This window comes from Piliocolobus tephrosceles, chromosome 8 (assembly GCF_002776525.5).
Source record: "Piliocolobus tephrosceles isolate RC106 chromosome 8, ASM277652v3, whole genome shotgun sequence".
Classification (NCBI taxonomy): Eukaryota; Metazoa; Chordata; class Mammalia; order Primates; family Cercopithecidae; genus Piliocolobus; species Piliocolobus tephrosceles.
The window spans coordinates 37,579,729-37,591,086 of NC_045441.1; positions in this window are offsets into that span (position 1 = coordinate 37,579,729).

Below are 11,358 nucleotides of genomic sequence, written 5' to 3' on the forward strand. Positions count from 1 at the left end.
ACATTGGTTATTCTAGTTAGCCATTTGTCAAATCATTTTTAGTTTCTTTGCGCTGAGTTCGTCATTCCTCCTTTAGCTCAGAGAAGTTTGATTGTCTGAAGCCTTCTTCTCTGAACTCGTTAAAATCATTCTCCGTCCAGCTTTGTTATGTTGCTGGCGAGGCGCTGTGTTCCTTTAGAGGGGGAGAGGTGCTTTGATTTTCAGAATGTCCAGCTTTTCTGCACTGCTTTTTCCCCATCTTTGTGGTTTTATCTACCTTTAGTCTGTGATGATGATGATGTACAGATGGGGTTTTGGTGTGGATGTCCTTTCTGTTTGTTATTTTTCCTTCTACCAGTCAGGACCCTCAGCTGCAGGTCTGTTGGAGCTTGCTCGAGGTCCACTCCAGACGCTGTTTGCCTGGGTATCAGCAGCGGAGGCAGCGGAAGAGAGAAATCTTACTGAACAGCAAATGTTGCTGTCTGATGGTTCCTCTGGAAGCTTCGTCTCAGAGGTGTACCTGGCCGTGTGAGGTGTGAGATGTCAGTCTGCACCCAGTGGGGGATGTCTCCCAGTTAGGCTACCCGGGGTCAGGGACCCACTTGAGCAGACAGTCTGTCCATTCTCAGATCTCAAACTGCGTGCTGGGAGAACGACTGCTCTCTTCAAAGTTGTCAGACAGGGACATTTACACCTGCAGAGGTTTCTGCTGCTTTTTGTTTGGCTATGCCCTGTCCCCAGAGGTCGAGTCTACAGAGGCAGGCAGGCCTCCTTGAGCAGTGGTGGGCTCCACCCAGTTTGAGCTTCGCCTGTCACTTTGTTTACCTACTTAAGCCTCAGCAACCAGCGGGTGCCCTCCCCCAGCCTCGCTGCCACCTTGCAGTTAGATTTCAGACTGCTGCACTAGCAATGAGAGAGGCTCCGTGGGTTTGAGACCTTTCAAGCCAGGTGCGGGATACAATCTCCTGCTGTGCCGTTTGCTAAGACCCTTGGTAAAGGGCAGTATTAGGGTGGGAGTGACCTGATTTTCCAGGTGTTGTGTGTCACGGTTTTCCTTGACTAGGAAAGGGAATTCCCTTCCCCCTTGCACTTCCTGGGTAAGGTGATGCCTCGCCCTGCTTCGGCTCTCGCTTGTTGTGTTGCATCCACTGTCCTGCACCCACTGTCTGACATGCCCCAGTGAGATGAACCCGGTACCTCAGTTGGAAATGCAGAAATCACCTGTCTTCTGTGTCACTCACTCTGGGGGCTGGAGGCTGGAGCTGTTCCTATTCGGCCATCTTGGGGCCACCAAAACCAAACTTCAGTTTTTATCTTTAATCTCATTCCATCTTTATTCCGCCAAGCATTTGATCCTCAAACTTCCTTTATGGGCCCTGGATTATCCCATGGCTTCACTCTTTGATTTCCCCCTTTTTCTGAGGTAGCAGCGTCCTTCCCCCAGCCCCAGCCTGAGAAACCCAACCTCACTTTGGCCACTTAATCCAGCTACCACACTTGATAACTCAGGGTTTTCCGTAGTTGCCCTTTGACTTTTAAGGCATCTCCTGGTGTACACATGTATACAACCCCTTCCCCTTGAGTGTGAGCAAGGCCTGTGAATAAGATCAATTTTCCCTTGACCTCGTGTCTCTAACCCACACACATGCATCAATCTTTAGTTATTTCTACTTTCTCTCTCTGTGCTTTCATACTGATATCTCTGATTCCTTTCCCATAACACAGGGCTCACATGAATCTTCCTTTTTCCATATCTGTAACTTCTTTCTCTAACAGTAAAATATGTGACTCATCATCTCCAACATATTTATGATTTGTTCAATCCTAGCACACACATAGTTTCAGAATACTAACTTATACCTTTTTAAGAGATAAATTTACTGGGTACAGGAGGATTTCTGTGTAGTTCTTTTTGTTTTTAGACCCAGAATATTCAAGCCCAAATCCCGTTTTGCAAGGTTACTAAAGTATGTTCCTTCAGTTTAATTATTCAATTTTAATGAAGTAAATTTATTATTTTTTTTAATTTGCTGTTCTTCCTAGTTTTATTTGTGAATATGATTTTTTATGACTTGAGTGTTGTGATAAAGCCATCATTGAGGGTCAAGTGTGAACACTGGAGTGTGTTACTTTTGGAGATACACTGGCTAGTAAAGAAATAAACTATCAAATCATAAATAGCATTTAAAAGCACAGCATAAATAGATAAACCCTAAACCAAAGTTTTATCTGAAAGAAAGAGTATTACATTAAAAAGTTAACAGAGCAGTTGTTCAACACCTGATGTCTAAACATTGGTGCTTTAGAGATTCCTATACATAGCATTTTATCTCTAATGTAGTTGCTAAGCATGTACAATTGCCAAATCATTATTGTCAAAAGCTGTATCAGAGATGCTTGGTTAGAAAAGTCGGGTGGCCATGCACATTCAGGGCATCCTACTGAACCCATAGATATTGCTAACATGGCCATTCTTTTGGTATGTATTATTTGAACATAAAGATGAAATGAAGGAAACCTTGATTTTCCTTTGATTCTGAAAAATACAACCAATTCTGAATGAGCTAAAGCTACAAAGTATCACTTCGTCATCAAATGAGTTTTGGAGTTTAAGTATTATGTAGCATATGTTCAAATGACATGGATATATTGAAAAGAAAATATTGTAGATGGTCAACCAGATTATGGAGCTTGTGTCAAAATGTAAATCGACACAGGGAGACCTTCATTGAGAAAGTCTTGCCATACATGACAAAAGAAGCTGAACTAAAGAGTGTGCATAGTGCCATAGTAAAATTTGTAAATTTTATAAAGTCTAGTGCCTGAAATTTTAGATTTTTTGTATTGTGATTTGATAATATAGAAACTGATTTAAACAAATATTGAATGTGAAACCACGATAGTTATCACTGGGAACAATTTCAAGAACGCTTGAATTATAGAATGGGTTATCAGTGTTTCTATAAGATAGGAAAGAAGTATAAATAAGTAGATGGGATTGCAAGATATTTTCTGATATCTTTGACACCTTTGATGATCTGAATATATCCATGCCAAGATGGACCAGTTTTCAATGGAAAATAAGATCAAAGAGCAAAACTAAAAAGGTTTGAAGAACAGAATTTCTACAGATTGTCATGACGTGTTTTGCAATTTAACAAAAATTTTAGATGAACTATGTGGTGATCTTTATGTTGCATATCTATGAGAAGTTGTTAATAAACACTATGAATCTGATAGACTCCTTTGAAAATTATTTGTTATCAAAAGAGGATCCAAGGACAAGAAATTTAAGGAGGTGGAACTCACTTCTTTCATTGAAGGAAAATTTAAATTTCAGTATAATTTTACCAGGATAGTTTGTTTGAACTAGCTACTAATGCATTGAAAATGAATTATGAAATTTTAGCATACTTTGCTTTATTTTAGATAAAAAGTTTTTTGATGTCTTTTGCTTACAGAAATTTCTTTAAATTTTATTAACTTTTCCATTCCTTTCAACAAACTTCTGAAAGACCATGTAGAGGTTTTTGCACCAATCATAATAAAAAAAAAAAAAAGTAAGAAGGTTATAGTTATATTTCCTTTTGTTAATAGCATGTTGTCAATTTTACCTTGACCAGATGGATTAACAAACAAGAAAGATGTTCATCAGCCATATAGAAACTTTAAATATCAGTGCTGATGAAAAATGTATATGTATAGATCAATATGGCAAGGAAAATTTCTATTGTAAGTTTTTAGTTACTATTGAACAACGATAAAATGTTACTAGTGTGTATACTCTTCTCTATATTGACCGCTTATAAGCATACTGTCAAGGAACGAGCTGCGTACTTGTAATTCTTTCTGTTTATGTTTTGTTTGGTTGGATTACACTTAATTAAACGTAAATGTATTTTTGTTAAGTAAAGTCATAAAGTTATCATAACATCATTTGTATGTCTTTAGGTGTTTGTTTGTTTTGAGATGGAGTCTCGCTCTGTCACCCAGGCTCGAGTGCAGTGACATGATCTCGGATCACCGCAACCTCCATCTCCTGGTTTCAAGCGATTCTCCTGCCTCAGCTTCCCGAGTAGCTGGGACTACAGGTGCGTGCCAGCACGCCTACCTAATTTTTGTATTTTTACTAGAGACGGAGTTTCACCATATTGTTTAGGCTTGTCTGGAACTCCTGACCTTGTAATCCATCCGCCTCGGCCTCCCAAAGTGCTGGGATTACAGGCACGAACCACTGTGCCCGGCCCTGTCTTTAGTTTTTTTGTTTTTTTTTTTTTTTAATAAAAAAATTCCTTTTATTATTCTACTAATTCCTTTGTATTATATTTTATAAGTTATCACTCCAAAATAGATGAGAAATAAAAGCACAAATAAAATTAAAAACAATGACAAAAAGACCAAAAAAAAAAAAAAATCCCCAAACAACTTTACTTTAATACAGAGGGTTTGAGAAAATAAGCAAGGCCTTTCTTATCATGGCATAGCATTTAATTTTACATATAACATCTGATTTCATCATTGCACTGTCAACAGAAAAAGTGAAGGGAGAAGGTTCTGAACAGAGCCATCCACTAATCTGGCTCACAGTTTCTGGTGAAACTGACTGTTACTGGCAACTGTTATGGCCTAATATCGAAGCACAAGCTCTACCTCAGGCGTAGTTCCTCAACAATCATCACTGAGCGACTCAGGCAAGAGGGAGATAACTTCAAGAGGACAGACATTCTCCCAGGTACGTCAGTGCTGGCTGAAGGCTCTCAGCCCTCCTGTGGCCATTAACTATCCATGAGACATAAGGAACATTTGCACTCTCTGGGCCTTTCTGTATTTGTCTGTGCCGGTTGTTCTAGTTACTGTCTGCTGAACTGATGTTCTACATTTGTCAATGATATAATTTATTCTGGTAAAGGGAGAGATGAGGAACTGGGGACAAAAAAGAATGACAGTCCAACCAAGTAAGACAACATAATTGGCTCTCAGGAACTAAGAAAGTCAGGTTTGATTCTTGCCTTTGGTTTTTCTAAATTGCGTCTTCTCTGTAAAGAAAATGATTAAAGATCTGTGTTAGAGTCTCTTATTCTATCATATTTGCTTTATCCCCGTAATAGTCATACTGGAACCTGTATTACTATTGGTTCCAATATTAGATACCTAATCTTAAACCTGTTTTCTTAAATTTTCCCTTTGCTCATTTGAGTAGGTTATTCAGCCATCTGACATTGTTGTATTGTTGTTTTAATATTAGTGACAGTGGTAAGTAGACTATGTCATGTCTAATACATAAAATTAATCTAGCAAAAAATCCACAGAATGCAAATATCCCTAAATTATTCGTTGCTTCTGATGAAGAATCTACACTTCATTTTAATTCCTGCTTTCAAAAATGCTTTTAAGTTTAGTTGTGATTTATTTTATTGTGGTTTTTATATACTTCCAAGAGTTGCATCTTCATCCAGTATTTGAAATGATAATTTATAGGGGAAATCATTCAAGATAACATGCTCCAGAAGGAAAATATACCCTGCTGTTATTCCAGCTCCTTAAATCAAGTTTTACCTAGTCAATAAGAAGGCTAATTTGCCTTGGAAAGAGCAAATGTGTTTGCTGCAAAGCGGGTTTTTTATTTCCAGGTAAGATAAACATCAGGCTAAAGAACAGATGTATAGCATTCCTAGATTTTAATGTCTAAAAAGGTTTGAGGCACTACAAAATGACATTCTTCTAGAAAATAACATTGATGAGAAGAGAGTAAAGAGTAGTCATTTATTCACCAACTGTTTATTGAAAACCTTGTGTAGGTCAGAAGCTGATCTTGAAGTTAAGAATGTAACAATAAATAAAACAAAATGTCTGCCCCTGGCTTACACTTAGCCCAAATAATGATGTCTTTGCCATGAGGAGCTTAGGAGTCTTTTACATCTTCACTTCAATAATTTACATTCTTCTACATCAAGAAAAAAATGGTATTTCCTGTTAAACTTCAACCCATCTGGAAATGTGACTGTGATATATTGAGCACCCTCTACGAGTCAGCTGATTTACTCATTCTGTCTCACTCTCCTTATAACTAACCCCATCAAGTAGGAACTATTATGTTTCCATTATAGATCACCATACTCCTAAAGAGATAAAATGATTTCATCAAGTGACAGAGCTGAGGGTTTCCCTCAGGTGCTGGAGTGATTTTGAAAAAGTCTGTCATAGAAACAGTATTATTTTAAATTTGTGGCTGAAATTTCTGCCACTTAACTGTACCAGAAGATCTAGAAGGTTCAAGGATTTCTGGAAAGTGTTTGTACACTGGAAGCTGTAGCACTTCTGAAGAAGTCATGTGGTACAGTTCCCCGTCTAGAACAGATCCACTTAAAGGCTGGACAGAGAGTGCGTTGAATCCTGGAGAGGATTTTTTGTGTGTACTTTTGCTTTGACGGAAATTCTGCTTTTGATTTATATGTCTTAATTTCTTGGTTGGTCTTTTATTTAAGAATATGGATGTTTATTGTTTCCATGACTTACTGAGTAAATAGAACACAGGACCAGCTTTGATTTCTTATTTAAGACAAGTCTTGTGAAAGTTTGTTCATTTAAACATTTTCTTTTGTTAAAAAAATTTAATTCCTGTTTGTTTTGTACAGTTTAAATATTTGAGATTAGTTTAAACTTCAGATTTACTTAATAAAGATCCATTTACTTTGGTAATAAAAAATAAAATGAAAACACTGGTTTTCTTTCAAATGACATGCTTATTCTGAAGATTACAGTATAAAGAGAGTAGAGACCTAGGTTTTTATCTTAATTTTGTTATTATCTATCTGTGAGATCTCATCCAAGACATTCGTCATTCTGGGAAAATTAAATTTCTAAAACATCATTTTATTGAAATATTATATAATAACTAATAGCTATAATTTATTATAATAGTAAATGTTACATAGTGATATAATGCTATATTATATATTATATAATAATATTATTAGTAAATACCAAAATAACATTTCAGTCGATGATGAATCACATATACAATGGTGTCTCATAAGATTATAATACCATATTTTTAATGTATACTTTATATGTTTGGATGCACAAATACTTAACATGGGTATTACGATTGCCTACAGTATTCAGTACAATAACATGCTGAACAGGTTTGTAGCCTAGAAGCAGTAGGCTATACCACATAGCTGAGATGTACAGTAGACTATCCCAACTATGTTTGTGTCAGTATACACTATGATGTTCACACAACGACGAAGTCACATAATGATGCATTTCTCAGAATTTATTCTCATTAACTAGTGGCACATGACTGTAGCATTATTACTTGTAAATAGTAAAATAGTACATAGCAAAATTTAATAACTACTGAAACAAACAAAAGCTTTTGCATTATTACAGAGCAACATGTGATTGATTCGATAGTAAGTAATGCTTATTATAGTCGTAATATAAAGAAACAGTACATAAAATAAATGAAAAAGAAAGATGTAAAATATGCATTTTTGGTCTGTATATTAAACTTAAAGATGTATGGAAAGAAGTTAAATAATTATGCAAAATGAAGAATCGTTTTAATAAACTGATACAGTGAGAATGTGTAAAAGTTTTCTGTAGAGCTTCTCTGATACCAATGACCTGAAATCTGACCACACAGTTCAGAATCAAGTGGTAACGAAGGCTGTGGCATGTGTATTTTTCATCGATGTTAACACACACAATGAGGCTGAAGAACTGTTCATCCATGAGAAACAAACTGTTCAAAATTTTCCCAGTAAGTATGTTTATTTCATAATGTGCAGCCCTCTTAAATTTTAAAAATATTGTCATTTTAGCTACTCAGAAAGCTTCCATTAAAAGCAGAATCAGGTCTGGGTGTGGTGGTTCACTCCTGTAATCCCAGCACTTTGGGAGGCCGAGGTGGGTGGATCACAAGGTCAGGAATTCAAGATCAGCCTGGCGAAGATGGTGAAACCCCGTCTCTACTAAAAATACAAAAATTAGCTGGGCGTTATGGAGGGTGCCTATAATCCCAGCTACTTGGGAGGCTGAAGCAGGAGAATTGCTTGAACCCGGGAGGCAGAGGTTGCACTGAGCTGAGATCATGCCACTGCACTCCAGTCTGGGCAATAGAGAGAGACTCTATCTCAAAATAAATAAAACAAAATAAAAGCAGAGTTAAAGCTTCCTGTGTCCGACTGTGTTTTTCCTCCAAATTGTTCTTTGTATATTCACCAATCTCATAAAGAGAAACTATATACATACAACAGACATATACACCTACAGTCATCTGTATATGAATGCACTTTGGCAATAAGGTGTGTATCACCAATCAGAAACTAATGAAAAGCGATTTTTCTTTAACTTTTCTTTCCTGAGTTCTCATGTGGTAAAAGATTTTAAGTGAGTTAGTTTGACAATTTGTATGATACTAAATAAATTGTGATGAGGAAAATGAGAGAAAATGAAACCTATAGTCATTGGACATCTCTTTATGTTCCAGGTATTTTGCAAAGTTCTTTATAATCAGTTATTGGAATTGTTTCATATGGTAATTATTAATATTCATATATTAGGGATAAGAAAACAATGCTCAGAGAAGTCACACAACTTGCATAAAGTAATCCACAAGTGACTACTTTCGCAAGATTTAAAAATATTTCTGATAAACTCTTCAAGTTTTTATTATGTATCCTCATATAGCCTCAATACATCACAGAGCTTCAAGGCAATTGTCATCTGTTTGATGCTGTCTTCTCTGTCTTCTATTATTTAATTATATTTATTAATATGCAGTAGAATGATTAGTATATAACCATATGTATCATCTAGAAATGAGTCCACCTGCAAAAATAAAACAAACAACATTCAAGACAAAACAAGCTAACCTTACTAACAAAGGCAAAACACAAAGTTTGATAACACCCTGCTGTCATAAATAGCAAAACGTCAGGATGCTAAACCAGTAGCAATCGGAATTGGTGCTTTACCTGTTCAACAGTCCACTACTGCTCACTCTTATTCTCTTCTCTTGCTGCTGTACAGAGACTTGAATTCTCAGGTCTTTTGGTAGTCATCAGCAATCACTTTTCTACAGATGAACAAAAGGACTGATTTGAAAGATATTCCAGATATTCAGTCTAGAAAGACTTGGATAAGAGACATTTATTTTTCTTTTTCAGTGGAGACAATTACATTTTGATGAACTATATTTAGAGCAATTAGATCTCATGTATCAACATATTCAAAGAGTAAGATCTTTAAAATAAGATCATGCAAGTAGATAGGATCTTTCCAGCTTGGAGAAATCATGAATATCAGCCAGACTAGATACACATTTAATAAAATACATTATTTGGGGTTTAAATCCCATGTCTGATATTTTACTCACTTCACTGAAAACCAAGCAGGTTAAGCTGTTAATGTTAACACATCCACTTGCAAATCATTCTTTCTTTTAGGTTTTGAAATAACTATATTCCACCTTTGTTTTTTGTTGTATCTTTACCCTCAAATATATGCACCAATAAACTTAAGACTTTTATAAGAATACTTAGAATATTTAGCTTCCATTTGACTATCTAATTATCTCATAGCTGTAAGGAACAACATGTAAGATCTATTTCTCTCTTCTTCCCATAACTATTAGTTGACAGTCTAGTGAATGAATACAGAGATTTGGTAAGACATTGTCTTCTATCTTCACGTTTGGGCATGCCTTTAACATCTAGTCCTTGAAGAACCTTTGCATATGCATTCACTGAAAAGGTGTTAGCTGTGAAAGCCAGCCTTCATTATATTATGCTCAAGATAAGATTAAATGACACCTTTAAATTGACAAGTGGGATTGGGGACAGGACATTTTCACCATCTTCTAAGTCATCACACATTCTTGCCTCTGATTGTGTACTTGCGCTTGTGACATTGAACTTGTTCCTACAGAACTTTTGTAGAAATCACTTTTCTTTCCAATTTCATAGTCTCTTCTGGAATATTGTCCCAATCTATTAATGCTTGATCCAAAGGTGACAATTTTATGTCAATGCAGTTCTTGGTTTTTATATGTCCTACAAAACGAGGTTGGCATACAATAGTATTCACCCTGAATCCTGGAATATCTTTTTCTTTTTGTTTCTTAGCCAGCACTGATTTTGCTTTCATCTGATTGCACCTTGGCTGAAAAGTTTAATTTCTCTTTCAGGATTTGCTTTTATCATTTGAAACCTGGTGTTTATTGTACCTTGACTGTCTCCTATTTCTGACCATCATGGCAACTTATAGAGCTCATCATGTTATTCTACAGCATGAAGAAGATGGAAGGTCTACAGAGATCCCCTACTAAGACATTTGCAGGGCTCTCCAAGCATCCCCTGGCCAGGACACTGTCAAGGTGGCAGTGAGGAATCTCACTCAGACATGGTCTGAGGACATATTGCTTCTCTGGCTGTTTCCTGGACCAGTTCCATCCCACAACAATATCATCCTAGGATTCGTTTAGTGGCAAAAAGCTTGCATGGGGGATATATATGAATGTGTTCATTTATTCTGCTTACAAAACATACAGAACTGCATTTTGTAAGTTTGGGGCTAACACCATTGTCCTCCTCCTCATATGTCAGCAGATATATCTTTATTTTTAATAAGGAAAGACGGGCAGCTGCAGTGGCTCATGCCTATAATCCCAACACTTTGAGAGGCCGAGGCAGGCAGATCATGAGGTCAGGAGTTCGAAACCAGCCTGGCCAACATAGTGAAACCTCGTCTCTGCTAAAAACACAAAAAACAATTACCTGGACATGGTGGCAGTCACCTGTAATCCCAGCTATTCGGGAGGCTGAGGCAAAGAGAATAGCTTGAACCCGAGAGGAGGAGGTTGCACTGAGCCGTGATTGTGCCACTGCACTCCAGCCTGTGTGACAGTGTGAGACTCCATCTAAAAAAATAAATAAATAAATAAACAAATAAACAAATAAATAAAATAAAAATAAGAAAAGAGGAATGGCACCAAATCACAATAGGATCAGGAATTATAGTAAATTCTTGATTGTTAGATGAAAATAGTCTCACCCAAACGCAAGAAGATCTGTTAATATCCATACAAACCCTCCCAGGCAGTAAAAGGTGCCTGTAGCAGCAAGGAGTTCCAGATTTTATCATGTTTTCACAATTAAGGACAGTTACAGCTGAGTGCACAACATGTGGTCATGAGCCAGATAAAAGTGCATCATTAAGTGTTCTAGTTAGATTGGGTACTTGCCTGTTTGAATAATGTATAAATTTCTTAAGAGAGCTAGTTATGGACAGATATTTTACTTCATGCTTCATTTTCTAATGCTTTGCTCTGTATTGTGGGACTGAGTGCTTTCTGTCTATATAAAAAGTTTT